The 16,913-nt window shown below is 43.2% G+C and overlaps 1 protein-coding gene across 2 annotated transcripts in view; it reads left to right on the top strand.

The window, feature by feature from the left end:
* Positions 1 to 2,975: 2,975 nt before the first annotated feature.
* Positions 2,976 to 16,913, top strand: part of LOC110508633 (tensin-3) — an 83,766-nt gene continuing 69,828 nt past the window's right edge. For both annotated transcript variants that reach the window (XM_021589290.2, XM_021589288.2), the window contains exon 1: positions 2,976 to 3,777. The gene's annotated coding sequence lies outside the window, so the exon portion shown is untranslated. The remainder of the gene's footprint in view (positions 3,778 to 16,913) is intronic.

Here is a 16,913-nt window from a genome sequence, read left to right as displayed (position 1 = left end):
ACGATCCACAGTCCGGAGCTTCCGGCGACGATCCACGTTCCGGAGCCCCTGGCGACGGTCCACGGTCCGGTGACGACCCACGGTTCAGTTCCTCCGGCGATGATCCCCGCACCAGAGCCGCAATGGAAGATGACGTATCTGCGAGCGGAGTGGGTATTTCGCCCCGCAACCGGAGCCGCCCCCGATGGTAGATGCCCACCCGGACCCTCCCCTATTGAGTCAGGTTTTGCGGTCGGAGTCCGCACCTTTGGGGGGTGGGGGGATACTGTCACGCCCTGACCATAGAGAGCTGTTTATTCTCTATGTTGGTTGGGGCGTGACAGTGACTAGGGTGGGTTATCTTGGTGACTTATGATCTATGTTGGCCTGGTATGGTTCCCAATCAGAAGCAGCTGTTTTTCATTGTCTCTGATTGGGGATTAGGCAGTCATTTCCCCATTGTGCTTTGTGGGATCTTGTTTGGGTATAGTTGCCTGCGAGCACTTCATTGAGCTTCACGTTTCGTTTACGCTTTATTCGTTTTTTTCTTTGAGTTTCTTTTCCTAATAAAGAGGATGGAAAAATACCACGCTGCATCTTGGTCCACTCCTTATAACGATCGTAACAGTCTCTGTGTGTGTGTGTGTGTATATCAGTGGCGTAAAGTACTACTTATGTAGTTTTTGGGGTATCTGTACTTTACTTTACTACTTTATATTTTTGCCAACTTTTACTTTAACTGCACTACATTCCGAAAGAAAATAATGTAATTTTTACTCCATACATTTTCCCTTGACACCCAAAAGTACCCATTACATTTTGACAGGAAAATGGTCCAATTCATACACTTATCAAAAGAATATCACTGGTCATCCCTACTGCTTCTGATATGGCAGACTCACTAAAATACAAATGCTTTGTTTGTAAATGATGTCTGGCCCTGAATATGCGTAAAAAAACTAAACAAAAAAAACGATTTTGCTGTCTGGTTTGCTTAATAGAAGTAATTTGAAATTGTTTATACTTTTACTTTTGATACTTAAGTACATTTGAGCAATTCCATTTACTTTTGATACTTAAGTACACTAGAGGTTAAAAGTTTTAGAACACTTATTTTCTACATTGTAGAATAATAGTGAAGACATCAACACCATGAAATAACACATATAGAATCATGTAGTAACCAAAAAAGTGTTAAACAAATCAAAATAGATTTGATATTCTTTAAAAAGCCACCCCTTGCCTTGATGACCGCTTTGCACACTCTTGGCATTCTCTCATCCAGCTTCACCTGTAATGCTTTTCAACAGTCTTGAAGGAGTTCCCACATATCCTGAGATCTTGTTGGCTGCTTTTCCTTCACTCTGCAGTCCGACTCATCCCAAACCATCTAAATTTAGTTGAGATCGGGGGATTGTGGAGGCCAGGTCATCTGATGCCGCACTCCATAACTCTCCTTCATTGTCCTGTTGAAAAACAAATGATAGTCCCACTAAGCCAAAACCAGATGGGATGGTGTATTGCTGCAGAATGCTGTGGTAGCCATGCTGGTTAAGTGTGAATTGAATTCTAAATAAATCACAGACAGTGTCACCAGCAAAGAACCCCCACACCATCACACCTTCTCCTCCATGCTTTACAGTTGGAAATATACATTTGGAGATCATCCATTCACCCACACCGCATCTCACAAAGAGAGGGCGGTTGGAACCAAAAATCTCAAATTTGTCAAAAATGTCAATTGCTCTTGTTTCTTTGCCCAAGCAAGTATCTTCTTTGCAGCAATTTGACCACGAAGGCCTGATTCACACAGTCTCCTCTGAACAGTTGATGTTGAGATGTGTCTGTTACTTGAACTCTGTGAAGCATTTATTTGGGTTGCAATTTCTGAGGCTGGTAACTTTAATGAACATCCTCTGCAGCAGAGGTAACTCTGGGTCTTCCTTTCCTGTGGCGGTCCTCATGAGAGCCAGTTTCATCATAGAGCTTGATGCACTTGAAGAAACATTCAAAGTTCTTGTAATTTCCCCCATTGACTGACCTTCATATCTTAAAGTAATGATGAACTGTCATTTCTCTTTGCTTATTTGAGCTGTTCTTGGACTTGGACTTGGTGAAATAGACTTTTACCAAATAGGGCTATCTTCTGTAGGTAGTATGTTTTTTGTTGTTGTTGATAAAAACAAATACTTTAACCCAAGTAGTATTTTACTGGGTGACTTTCACTTTTATTTTAGTCATTTTCTATTAAGGTATCTTTACTTTTACTCAAGTATGACTATTGAGTACTTTTTCCACCACTGGTGTATGTGTGTGTGTGTGTGTGTGTGTGTGTGTGTGTGTGTGTGTGTGTGTGTGTGTGTGTGTGTGTGTGTGTGTGTGGAAAGGGAGGGGTAGGGAGGGAAAGTGGAGGAGGGAGGGATCAGGGAGGGAGGCAGCAACACAGTGGGAGGACTATCCCGTGCCAGAACTTGTGGCGGCTGCAGCAGCTAACAGCCTCGTCTGACTGGAGGAAGTGTGTTGAGGGTTGATGGGAGCAGAGCAGAGCAGCAGTTCAGGCACAGAGCAGAGCTTCCATTTTAATATTTTTTTACAATGTAGAAACTAGTAAAAATAAAGAAAAACCCTTGAATGAGTAGGTAGTATGTTTTTTGTTGTTGTTGATAAAACAAATACTTTTAGACTTTTACCCAAGTAGTATTTTACTGGGTGACTTTCACTTTTACTTCAGTCATTTTCCATTAAGGTACCTTTACTTTTACTCAAGTATGACTATTGAGTAGTACTTTTTCCACCACTGGTGTATATATGTGTGTGTGTGTGTGTGTGTGTGTGTGTGTGTGTGCGTGTGTGTGTGTGTGCGTGTGTGTGTGCGTGTGTGTGTGGAAAGTGTGCGTGTGTGGAAAGGGAGGGGAAGGGAGGGAAAGTGGAGGAGGGAGGGATCAGGGAGGGAGGCAGCAACACAGTGGGAGGACTATCCCGTGCCAGAACTTGTGGCGGCTGCAGCAGCTAGCAGCCTCGTCTGACTGGAGGAAGTGTGTTGAGGGTTGATGGGAGCAGAGCTTCCATTTTAACACGGCCTGCAGCAGCCAACAGCCAGTAGTAGGAGCCAGCAGCAACAGCCAGTAGTAGGAGCCAGCAGCAACAGCCAGTAGTAGGAGCCAGCAGCAACAGCCAGTAGTAGGAGCCTGCAGCAACAGCCTGGAAGGGAGCAGCAACAGCCAGTAGTAGGAGCCAGCAGCAACAGCCAGTAGTAGGAGCCAGCAGCAACAGCCAGTAGTAGGAGCCAGCAGCAACAGCCAGTAGTAGGAGCCAGCAGCAACAGCCAGTAGTAGGAGCCAGCAGCAACAGCCAGTAGTAGGAGCCAGCAGCAACAGCCAGTAGTAGGAGCCAGCAGCAACAGCCTGGAAGGAAAAGCCAGTAGTAGGAGCCAGCAGCAACAGCCAGTAGTAGGAGCCAGCAGCAACAGCCAGTAGTAGGAGCCAGCAGCAACAGCTAGTAGTAGGAGCCAGCAGCAACAGCCAGTAGTAGGAGCCAGCAGCAACAGCCTGGGAGGGAGCAGCAGTGGGGGCAGCAGAGCCTGAACAAAGTGAGCTCACAGAAGAAGTGCCTCTAATCACCGCATTCCAGCAGAGGAGAGCCAGTCAACTTCCTCTAAGCCTGTGTGACGGGCAGAGAGCTATTTTACTCGTCTTCACCTGGACTGGACTTTACCCACCTCTCCCTAGCAGTGTCTGACTGACGAAGGATTTTAAAGAAAGGAGGAAAATAAAAGTGACTTTCTTTGCTTCTAAAACGGTAAGGTTTGGTGTTTTGAAGTTGTTTGTAGTGCTATACTTGCAGGGGAGCTGGTTTCAGTGTTGCGCTAGTTCATCAAAGTAAGTTCTGGAGTAGTTTCATGGAGTCTGGTGAAGTTTTAACCTGTGGTTCAGGCACATTTCGCTTCGGGGAATTGATTCAAAATACCAGGCGGGATTCAGGATAGAGAGAGAAGTGGGTTATTACCGGTGTCATTCAAACTACAAGCAGTGTGGTTGTGATTTGTTTGAATTCGACAGTGAGTGTAGTTCATTAAAAACCATGATCTCCTCATCAAGCTTTGGCTGCAGCTTTTCACTCAGTGAGAGAATTGCACAACTGTACATGTCCTATTTGTTGAGCCGTCTTTTGCATTGGTTTGGGTCTCCATGCTTTTTGGGGCTTTGCTGTGCTGGAGACCTTTATAATGTGAAACATATGGGGCCATTCCAGAGGTAGCATAGGCCTCACATAGCTCTATGAGTCTTGCATTTAAAAACACCTTTTTTCAACCTCTTTTGTTGAATGGCTGGTCTGCTGGGAAAATAAAAATATGGGGAGAGACAGAGACAGAGAGAGAGAGTGAAAGAGAGAAAAAAAACAAGTTCAACTCTTCAAGCCACAGCTGCTGTGTGGTATTCGAGGCCTCAAGCCCATTGTTGATGACATGTACAAGAGTCCCTCTTACCTCACATAGGCTACACCCTGCCTCCTTACCGGTGTCTAGATCCCTCCCCTTTATCTCCTTAAAAGTCTGGATCCAGACACACACACCTGCATTTACACCTTCGTATCTATAAAACAATCAGAAGAAAAGCTCTAATGCATCATGAACACACATTAGAACACATGTAACAGTATAACTTTAGACCGTCCCCTCGCCCATACCCGGGCACGAACCAGGGACCCTCTGCACACATCAACAACAGTCACCCACGAAGCATCGTTACCCATCGCTCCACAAAAGCCCTTGCAGTGCATGGGGAACCACTACTTCAAGTGACGTCACCGATTGAAACGCCATTTAGCGCGCACCACCGCTAACTAGCTAGCCGTTTCCCATCCGTTACACTAGAACCACCGCTAACTAGCTAGCCGTTTCACATCCGTTACACTAGAACCACCGCTAACTAGCTAGCCGTTTCACATCCGTTACACTAGAACCACCGCTAACTAGCTAGCCGTTTCACATCCGTTATACACACACATCAAGATCTTTTTTCAGCTATCAGGTGTGAAATGTGAAACGAGTGTAGAAAGAAGTTAGAAAACACATGAGTTCTCTTATCTTCTCTGTCTCTCTCTTTCCTTTGATAAATAGGCGGCAATTACAAAAACGGATTAGTAGGACCTCGTGGTTTGGACAGGTGGGTTGGCAAATGGCTGGTGTGTGTGTACAGCAAGCTAAGCTTAACAGGGCATTCTGTTCTTCACACGGCACAGACTGACTGTCGGTCTGAGGGCTGCTGGGACAGTATTGTGTGTCACAGAAATGAAAGCTATCTCTTTTGTAGCCACACAGCACACACATGTAAGCCATTAGCTAGAGCGAAGAGAAGGAGAGAGAGAAAGAGAGAAAGTAAGTGAAAGAGAGGGATAGAGAGAGAGAGAAATAGAGGGAGGAGAGATAAAGTGGGAGTGTAATTCATTTTGGAACACATTCCTCTATGACCTTGGGAACGAAGGCGGTAATTAGGTGGTGCTTTAGGAGCCTGGTGGGTGCTGCTGTCACACACAGATTCCACTGAATTATTTATTTAGGTTCTTCTGTGGGGTTTTTTAAATATCTATTTTTTAAATTGCTATGTTAGTTAACCCCTCCCTCTTCGGAGGACAAATATCGTAGTTTTTTTGGTTGTTGCTTTTTTGCTACATATACAGTGGGGAGAGAACAAGTATTTGATACACCGCCGATTTTGCAGGTTTTCCTACTTACAAAGCATGTAGATGTCTGTAATTTTTATCACAGGTACACTTCAACTGTGAGAGCCTGAATCTATAAGAAAAATCCAGAAAATCACATTGTATGATTTGTAAGTAATTAATTAGCATTTTATTGCATGACATATGTATTTGATCACCTACCAACCAGTAAGAATTCCGGCTCTCACAGACCTGTTAGTTTTTCTTTAAGAAGCCCTCCTGTTCTCCACTCATTACCTGTATTAACTGCACCTGTTTGAACTCGTTACCTGCATAAAAGACACCTTTCCACACACTCAATCAAACAGACTCCAACCTCTCCACAATGGCCAAGACCAGGGAGCTGTGTAAGGACATCAGGGATACAATTGTAGACCTGCCCAAGCCTGGGATGGGCTACAGGACAATAGGCAAGCAGCTTGGTGAGAAGGCAACAACTGTTGGCGCAATTATTAGAAAATGGAAGAAGTTCAAGATGACGGTCAATCACCCTCGGTCTGGGGCTCCATGCAAGATCTCACCTCGTGGGGCATCAATGATCCTGAGGAAGGTGAGGGATCAGGCCAGAACTACACGGCAGGACCTGGTCAATGACCTGAAGAGAGCTGGGACCACAGTCTCAAAGAAAACCATTAGCAACACACTACGCCGTCATGGATAAAAATCCTGCAGCGCACGCAAGGTCCCCCTGCTCAAGCCAGCGCATGTCCAGGCCCGTCTGAAGGTTGCCAATGACCATCTGGATGATCCAGAGGAGGATTGAGAGAAGGTCATGTGGTCTGATGAGACAAAAATAGAGCTTTTTGGTCTAAACTCCACTCGCCGTGTTTGGAGGAAGAAGAAGAATGAGTACAACCACAAGAACACCATCCCAACCGTGAAGCATGGAGGTGGAAACATCATTCTTTAGGGATGCTTTTCTGCAAAGGGGACATAACAACTGCACCATATTGAGGGGAGGATGGATGGGGACATGTATCGCAAGATCTTGGCCAACAACCTCCTTCCCTCAGTAAGAGCATTGAAGATGGGTCGTGGCTGGGTCTTCCAGCATGACAACGACCCGAAACACAGAGCCAGGGCAACTAAGGAGTGGCTCTGTAAGAAGCATCTCAAGGTCCTGGAGTGGCCTAGCCAGTCTCCAGACCTGAACCCAATAGAAAATCTTTTGAGGGAGCTGAAAGTCCGTATTACCCAGCGACAGCCCCGAAACCTGAAGGATCTGGAGAAGGTCTGTATGGAGGAGTGGGCCAAAATCCCTGCTGCGGTGTGTGCAAACCTGGTCAAGAACTACAGGAAACGTGTGATCTCTGTAATTGCGAACAAAGGTTTCTGTACCAAATATTAAGTTCTGCTTTTCTGATTTTAGATTCCGTCTCGCACAGTTGAAGTGTACCTATGATAAAAATTACAGACCTCCACATGCTTTGTAAGTAGGAAAACCTTAAAAATCGGCAGTGTATCAAATCCTTGTTCTCCCCACTGTACATACATTTTACCTATACATTTGACATACTCTTTTAACATATCCATTTCAAATACATGGTACTTTTATATATAACAATAATACATTACCAAACAAACTCTTTAATCCCAACCCTCAGCCACTCTCAGCCCATCCCACCTATCACCGTAGACCAACCCTCAGCCACTCTCAGCCCATCTCACCTATCACCATAGACCAACCCTCAGCCACTCTCAGCCCATCCCACTTATCACCATAGACCGCCCTTGTTTGGTTTCCATGTGCCATATATTTTTCAATTGTGCTGGGATTATTTACAACATTTTTGAATCGTTCTAATCGTATATTATCCACAGATTGTGAGCTAAAGAAGAAAACCTTTCCTACGAGTATTATTATATTATTTATTGACTGACTATGGCTTTCCAGATTTGCCCAACACTGCTATTTGTAAGGTTCATTTTAAGTGCATGTTGTGATTTTTTAACCATTCCTGAACCTGTGACCAGAAACAAGCTACATAGGGGCAATACCAGAATAAATTACCTATTGATTCTGTCTCTTCACAGCAAATCCTACAGAGCCGAGATTGTTGTATGCCCCAAACATATAGCATTCTGTTGGTGGCAAGAATTGTATATAATAATGTATATTGAATAACTCTAATTGTTGAGTCAAGTGTAGTTTTTTTGTACCAGTTCATAAACCATATGCTATGGAATTGGTACATCAAAAATCTCATCCAATTTAGTTTGCAACCTGTATGGCGCAGCTGTCAACCTTTTTGTCCTCAGATGAAACTGGTATATTTTTCTATTTATGCCTGTTCCTTTCAGACAATTTGTCTTTAATCTTTAATATATGGCAGAATAACAAGTTTCCTACCTTCTCCCTTTTTCACTTGCCTCCTCCATTTTTGTGGTAGTGCTGCAATCAGTTGATTGTAAATTTGGATTGAGCAGATATTCCCAATTATTTTTGATATCTGCATATGTGACACAACTCCTTCATTTCTATTCATAATATCATTAATAAATATAATATAATTTTTAAACTAGAATTTTTTTATTAATCAAAATATTTGATTTTAACCATAACATTTGTTGTAATATTTGTTCCATCTTTTCTTTTCTGGTTCTTCTGTGTTGAATGAGGGTCAAAGCCACAGTGCAGCTTTTTTTTTTTGCAACAGATTCCTCGGTTTTGTTTATTTCGTTTCTTCGGTGTTGAATGGGCATCAAAGCCACAGTGTAAACCTATCGAGCGAGACAGGAAACGGGCAGAACAAACTGTGGCCTATTCTCTTCTCCCCAAAGCTACTTCATCCACCCAGCCTGTCATGTCATGGTGGGAGATGTTATCCCTTCTACTGTTTGAAGCGTGCTGCTGCTTTCTATCCATGCCAAGTTGTCTGAGTGACTGATGGGAATCAGGGAGGGTTATTAGATGGCGTCCAGATTGAATGCTAAATACCTTCAGGGGCCCACAGTCTCTGCAAACTAGCCGTAGGAAGGATAATTGATCTACTGCACCGCCTCCCTTCTCTCGCCACTGCTGGAAGTTCATTGTGCGGCCCATCTCGTGGGCTCTCGTTTGTGGTCTCGCAAGGGGCTGCTTATGGGGGTTCATTGGGGTGGTGTCCGTCGGCGTTCTGAAGGTGGATCGGTGGGGGTTGGGTTGGTGGTTGGCAGAGGCGACTCTGGACGCTTGCCGGGCCCTTCTCGCGGATCTCCCCAGCTACGGTGCTCGTTGGCCTCGTTTACGCGGGGTCTCCGGGGGGTTGCCTCGGCCGGCGCCTAGCAGCTGACTTAGAACTGGTGCGGACCAGGGGAATCCGACTGTTTAATTAAAACAAAGCATCGCGAAGGCCCAAGGTGGGTGATGACGCGATGTGATTTCTGCCCAGTGCTCTGAATGTCAAAGTGAAGAAATTCAATGAAGCGCGGGTAAACGGCGGGAGTAACTATGACTCTCCTAGAGACAAGCCCCGGAAGATAGTGGAGCGTGGGCAAACAAACTCAATACAATACAAGAAAAGGGAACTAAAAACCGAAATTAAATCGGCAGACGACCAGAGGGCCTCAACATAATATAACTACTAATATGTATATATAGCGGGCAATACATTTATAAACAAAGGGGCCTCTAAACAGGACCCCAGCACCCATTAATGGGGATGAGTACAAAGATAAGTTTAAGGCCCAAGCTTTGGGGCCGTGCCAGCAGTTAAAATGTAAATATAGCACCTGGCTGCTGGGCCAAGCACACTGACTCCCAGAGAGACAGTAGGCTCCGTGTGGCTGGTTTATACATTGGTCCACAGCATGGCCAAGTCCTCCCATGCTGAGCTGTACTGAGCCATATCCCCCCTGCAGCAATGTCACATTAGTTTCCCTATTTCTTTTTTAAATAGAAGTATGGCACATTTGACTCATTCATAACATACTAACCTTAGGCCATGGTGGAAAGGCTGACTTTGTACTTTATTGACTACAGATTTGGGTTCTGTCAATGTTTGGTTAAGAGAGAACTGGGAGGTTTCTTTTTTGGAGTGTTGCTTACATTGACTGCTCTCCTTTTCACCACTGGAACATATTTCTGGTTTAATGTGACCATGGTGAATTCTAACTAACCCCAAAATGGACGGCATTGCCACAAACTACCCTTACAAAAAATATTGCAGTCAGAGTGCAGTATAACTGCAGTTCAACTGCAGTACAATGCAGTCATTCTGCTATTACTGCATCCAAAATACCACAGTCGACTGTAGCTACTGCACTTTTACTGCAGTTTTAAAACTGCAATATTTTTTTGTAAAGGTGTCAATCATGAACCAAGACCAGCCAATAAGAACAGTTCTAAGTTTGATGTTTTGAGCCAAGAATGGGGGGGAGGTTGTTGGCCATCAGGTTGCCAGGGGCGGACTGGGACAAGAATTCAGCCCTGGCCTTTTATCCACACCAGCCCACATCGCAGTGTGACGCCAACTCACACACACCCGATACAACCTACACAGGCAGTAGCACTGACACATAACATAGGCACTAAATTACACCATTTCTGAACCATTTCTGTACCAGTGACTGGTGAGTCTTGGTCCTCCTCTTTTTTTTAACCAGCTGATATTTAAAACAAATACAATAATTAAAAACACCACTGGAGATACAACTCACCACTATAACTGTTCCTCTAGAGATACAACTCACCACTAGAACTTTTCCTCTGTCTGGAGATACAACTCACCACTAGAACTTTTCCTCTGTCTGGAGATACAACTCACCACTATAACTGTTCCTCTGTGTGGAGATACAACTCACCACTATAACTTTTCCTCTGTCTGGAGATACAACTCACCACTATAACTATTCCTCTGACTGGAGATACAACTCACCACTATAACTGTTCCTCTAGAGATACAACTCACCACTAGAACTTTTCCTCTGTCTGGAGATACAACTCACCACTATAACTTTTCCTCTGTCTGGAGATACAACTCACCACTATAACTGTTCCTCTGTGTGGAGATACAACTCACCACTATAACTATTCCTCTGTCTGGAGATACAACTCACCACTATAACTGTTCCTCTGTGTGGAGATACAACTCACCACTATAACTATTCCTCTGGAGATACAACTCACCACTAGAACTGTTCCTCTAGAGATACAACTCACCACTAGAACTTTTCCTCTGTCTGGAGATACAACTCACCACTATAACTGTTCCTCTGTGTGGAGATACAACTCACCACTATAACTGTTCCTCTAGAGATACAACTCACCACTAGAACTTTTCCTCTGTCTGGAGATACAACTCACCACTATAACTGTTCCTCTGTGTGGAGATACAACTCACCACTATAACTGTTCCTCTGTGTGGAGATACAACTCACCACTATAACTGTTCCTCTGTCTGGAGATACAACTCACCACTATAACTGTTCCTCTGTCTGGAGATACAACTCACCACTAGAACTTTTCCTCTGTGTGGAGATACAACTCACCACTATAACTGTTCCTCTGTGTGGAGATACAACTCACCACTATAACTATTCCTCTGGAGATACAACTCACCACTATAACTATTCCTCTGGAGATACAACTCACCACTATAACTGTTCCTCTGGAGATACAACTCACCACTATAACGTTTCCTCTGTCTGGAGATACAACTCACCACTATAACTATTCCTCTGGAGATACAACTCACCACTATACCTATTCCTCTGGAGATACAACTCACCACTATAACTGTTCCTCTGGAGATACAACTCACCACTATAATGTTTCCTCTGTCTGGAGATACAACTCACCACTATAACTGTTCCTCTGTGTGGAGATACAACTCACCACTATAACTATTCCTCTGGAGATACAACTCACCACTATACCTATTCCTCTGGAGATACAACTCACCACTATAACTGTTCCTCTGTCTGGAGATACAACTCACCACTATAACTGTTCCTCTGGAGATACAACTCACCACTATAACGTTTCCTCTGTCTGGAGATACAACTCACCACTATAACTGTTCCTCTGTCTGGAGATACAACTCACCACTATAACTGTTCCTCTGTGTGGAGATACAACTCACCACTATAACTGTTCCTCTGTGTGCATGGGGGAGAAGAGAGTAGCTCACTCATCACAGTGGCAGGCCCCAGTGAGGGCACAAGCACAGGGACAGGGCTGACACCTTCATATAGGAATCATGAGCATAATGCACATTACTATTTGACCAAATCATGGTTTTAACCGTCTAATGGAATGCTTTGAAGTGAGGTGACAGTGTAGAGTGTGCTCTCAAAAATATGTGTGTCAATTTCGACCAACCCACCCAACAAAAAAATGGTCCAGCCCATCTGGCATTTGCCAGAATTGGCAGATAGTCAATCCGCCCCTGCATGTGGCCAATATAACCTAATAAATTAATGTTGGGCGACCCCGGTGCAGTCAAATTATTTAGTAGAATGGGGCCTATTTGATGCCAACTACTTTCCCAGTGATCTTTAAATCATGTACTTTGTTCACTACATTCCTTCCCAGTATCAAACCCTCCCATATCTAGTCTATGGACTATTATGGCAGTTATTGTAATGGTTTCTGGCCAGACAGTGCTGTTGAAATGGTGCTTGCTTGGTAAGTCAGGATATATGACATTAACCAATAAATATATTATTAGAACTTCTAAAGATGGTCATCTGTGGAAGTAAGGACTGAGGACTTTATGGCTGCATAGTGAGTTAAATCCCATCTGTGTGGTTTTAGACACTGGCTTTAAAGGATTATACTGCTTCTCTCACCTTAAGCTGTTTCACGTGCTCCTCATTTTCCCTCTAAACACAGGGCTCCCTCTCTTTTTCCCTTCCCTTAACCATTCATATGTCTTGCTTGTTTCACTTCTCTTGAGTTGTATCCACATCTCAGCTCCTTGTCTATTTCCGTCCATATATATATCTTGTTTTTTAAATGTATCTCTCTTACAGTCAAAAATACGCACTAACATACATCTCGTCACGATCACCACAATGTGTTTTTTTTAATGGAAAATGCAACCAAATAATGTACAAACAAAATGTGGACGTCGTAATTAGACTCAGTTGCTGTGGTCCAACCCTCCAATATGATTAGGTAACCTTCGAAAGCACTCGAGGTGTCATAAAAAAAATACACCCCCCCCCCCCCCCCCCCCCAACAACATAAACAATATTTTCACATGACCGTCCCCTTGTACTGTAACAAATGCACACCCTCCCCACTCATTAAATTAACTCTAAATAATGATTACGACCACAAATAACAATAACTGTATCGACCCAAAAATCTAAGTTAAAGAATTGGACTACTTCAAACTTTATTTTAATTGTATTTTTTTGTTTTATGATTTTTGGGTGCGATGGAGATGTGAATCCAACATATCAATTATTAATTTGTAGACAAAATGGAATTAAAGCCAGACTAAGTCAGTGGTACAGATTAACCTACCCAAGCAATAGATACATCACATTTAAATGTTGATATTTGGTTGTATTGTCAACCAAACATAATTCAATATTACACTACCGTTCAAAAGTTTGGGGTCACTTTTTGAAAGTAAAGCACATTTTTTGTCTATTCAAATAACATCAAATTGATCAGAAATACAGTGTATACATTGTTAATGTTGTAAATGAATATTGTAGCTGGAAATGACAGATTTCTACATATGCGTACAGAGGCCCATTATCAGCAAGCATCACTCCTGTGTTCTGATGACACGTTGTGTTAGCTAATCCAAGTTTATAATTTTAAAAGGCTAATTGATCATTAGAAAACCCTTTTGATATTATGTTAACACAGCTGAAAACTGTTGTTCTGATTAAAGAAGCAATTAAAACTGGCCTTTTTTTAGACTAGTTGAGTATCTGGAGCATCAACATTTGTGGGTTTGATTACAGGCTCAAAATGGCCAGAAACAAATAACTTTCTTCTGAAACTCATCAGGGTATTCTTGTTCTGAGAAATGAAGGCTATTCAATGCGAGAAATTGCCAAGGATCCAAAGATCTTGTACAACGCTGTGTACTACTCCCTTCACAAAACAGAGCAAACTGGCCCTAAACAGAATAGAAAGAGGAATTGGAGGCCCCGGTGCACAACTGAGCAAGAGGACAAGTACATTAGAGTGTCTAGTTTGAGAAACAGACGCCTCACAAGTCCTCAACTGGCAGCTTCATTAAATAGTACCCGCAAATCACCAGTCTCAACGTCAACAGTGAAGAGGTGATTCCGGGATGCTGGTGTTCTAGGCAGAGTTCCTCTGTCCAGTGTCTGTGTTCTTTTGCCCATCTTAATCTTTTAATTTTATTGGCCAGTCTGAGATATGGCTTTCTCTTTGCAACTCTGCCTAGAAGAGAAAGCATCAGAGCGAGCGAAACAGAGCCCCTCTATCTTAGAATGTGTAGCCCATGTATCTGATGCTGACTGGACATGTCATATTATTTTTGGCCAGACAGCATCAGATACATGGGCTACAAATACTAAGACAGAGTGCCACTGTTTGCCTTGCCCGGATGCTTTCTTTGGTGAAATAGATCAAATTATGAAACATGGATAGACATGAATGAGAAATTATTTTAGAAGTTTGTTTCTTTTGTTATTGTATATATTTTTTTAGGAATACACACCACTTTGTAGGCTGAATGTCATTACACTTATGGTGTTTGTAATAGATGTCCCTTTCCATTCAAATTGCGGGTGCACAGTACACTGTTCGGATGCTGGACTTATTGTGGAGTAGACAAACTTAACCTAAGGTTTGAAGTGATTTCTTTGACAATCAGATGAAAACATAATGACTCTTTGGGTTCCTGACACATTTAAAGGGACATTTTTACAGTTAAATTACATGTACTATAAAGCCCATAAAAAATGTGTGCACACGCAAGCAGTTACCTAGCCAAAGCCATCTACTACAGCCATCTTTACTTCTGCACTGCAGCTGAATGGACTGGCTGTCCATAAAGCCAGCCATACAAACAGCCTTCCCTTCCAATGGCCAGGTGTCCCCATGGTCTTAATTTTATTTTATTTAACCTTTATTTAACCAGGCAAGTCAGTTAAGAACAAATTCTTATTTTCAATGACGGCCTGGGAACAGTGGGTTAACTGCCTGTTCAGGGGCAGAACGACAGATTTGTACCTTGTCAGCTCGGGGGTTTGAACTCGCAACCTTCCGGTTACTAGTCCAACACTCTAACCACTACGCTGCCGCCCCAAAAGTCAGCCCTTTCATACCGCTAAACTGCATTTACCTTTAAGTAGGGATTGGAATTATTTTAGTAGCCTAGTGGTTAAGCACATTGGGCCAGTAACCAAAAGGTCACTGGTTCAAAACCGTGGGTTAATCATTTGTTGATGTGCCCTTGGGCAAGGCACTTAACTCGAATTGCTCCAGTAAGTGCCCTGTTTGGATGCTGGAATCGCAGTATATTAGTGGATAAACTTGCGGAGGCAGCCTACAGGAGACTTATGAAGTAGCCTATTCAGATTAAAACATTGTGACTTGTTGTGTTCATGCCACACATAAAACGTAATACACTTTAAAAGTGAAATGACAAATATTAAGGCTATATTGAAGAATTAGGTTCTAGGAGCATGAGGGAAAGCCACTCAGATCAAATAGGAGGCAGAGAGCGTGTTAAGGTTTCCTGAATAACTGGCCCTGCTGGGAGCATATGTGGCCACATTACTTTAGGACAATTTAGGAGATTGATGATCCACTAAAGAATGCATCTAGCCTAGGCAACCATTTGGATCAGTTGTGGGTCTACTGTCAACAGTTTATACGGTCTAGGAAGGCACAGTAGCCGACCTTTCTGGCTGTATTTTTACTTCTGATAATGAGACACGCTTTCTTTAGTAGATTTTTTTTATATACCTTTATTTAACTAGGCAAGTCAGTTAAGAACAAATTCTTATTTTCAATGACAGCCTAGGAACAGTGGGTTAACTGCCTTGTTCAGAGGCAGAAGGACAGATTTTTACCTTGTCAGCTCAGGGATTCAATCTTGCAACCTTTCGGTTGGTTACTAGTCCAACACTCTAACCACTACGCTACCTGCCGCCTCCAAATTTACAGTACCAGTCAAAGGTTTGGACACACCTACTCATTCAAGGGTAGATTTGAGATTCTTCAAAGTAGCCAAACTTTGCCTTGATGACAGCTTTGCACACTTTTGGCATTCTTTCAACCAGCTTCACCTGGAATACTTTTACAACAGTCTTGGAGTTTCCACATATGCTGAGCACTTGTTGGCTGCTTTTCCTTCACTCTGCGGTCCAACTCATCCCAAACCATCTCAATTGGGTTGAGGTTGGGTGATTGTGGAGGCCACGTCATCTGATGCAGAACACCATCCCGTTGAAAAACAAATGATAGTCCCATAAAGCGCAAACCAGATGGGATTGTGTATCACTGCAGAATGCTATGGTAGCCATGCTGGTTAAGTGTGCCTTGAATTCTAAATAAATCACCGACAGTGTCACCAGCATAGCCCCCCCCCCCCCCCCCCCATCACACCTCCTCCTCCATGCTTCACTGTGGGAAACACATGTGCGGACATCATCAGTTCACCTACTCTGCGTCTCACAAAGACATTGCGGTTGGAACCAAAAATCTAAAATTTGGACTCATCAGGCAAAAGGATAGATTTCCACCAGTCTAATGTCCATTGCTCATGTTTCTTGACCCAAGCAAGTCTCTTCTTCTTATTGGTGTCCTTTAGTAGTGGTTTCTTTGCAGCAATTAGACCATGAAGGCCTGATTCACACAGTCTCCTCTGAACAGTTGATGTTGATATGTGTCTGTTACTTGAACTCTGTGAAGCATTGATTTGGGCTGCAATCTGAGGTGCAGTTAATTGCCAATTTCTGAGGCTGGTAACTCTAATGAACGTATCCTCTGCAGCAGAGGTAACTCTGGGTCTTTCTTTCCTGTGGCGGTCCTCATGAGAGTCAGTTTCATCATAGAGCTTGATGGTTTAAGCGACTGCACTTGAAGAAACTTTCAAAGTTCTTGAAATTTTCTGCATTGACTGACCTTCATGTCTTAAAGTAATGATGGACTGTCCTTTTTCTTTGCTTATTTGAGCTGTTCTTGCCATAATATGGACTTGGTCTTCTACCAAATAGGGCTTTCTTCTGTATACCAACCCTACCTTGTCACAACACAACTGAGTGCCAAGTATAGGACAAAAAGTATTCTC

This window comes from Oncorhynchus mykiss, chromosome 28 (assembly GCF_013265735.2).
Source record: "Oncorhynchus mykiss isolate Arlee chromosome 28, USDA_OmykA_1.1, whole genome shotgun sequence".
Lineage (NCBI taxonomy): Eukaryota > Metazoa > Chordata > Actinopteri > Salmoniformes > Salmonidae > Oncorhynchus > Oncorhynchus mykiss.
The sequence above is the reverse complement of the archived record's forward strand: the minus strand, read 5'-3'. Positions and strand labels throughout refer to the sequence as shown.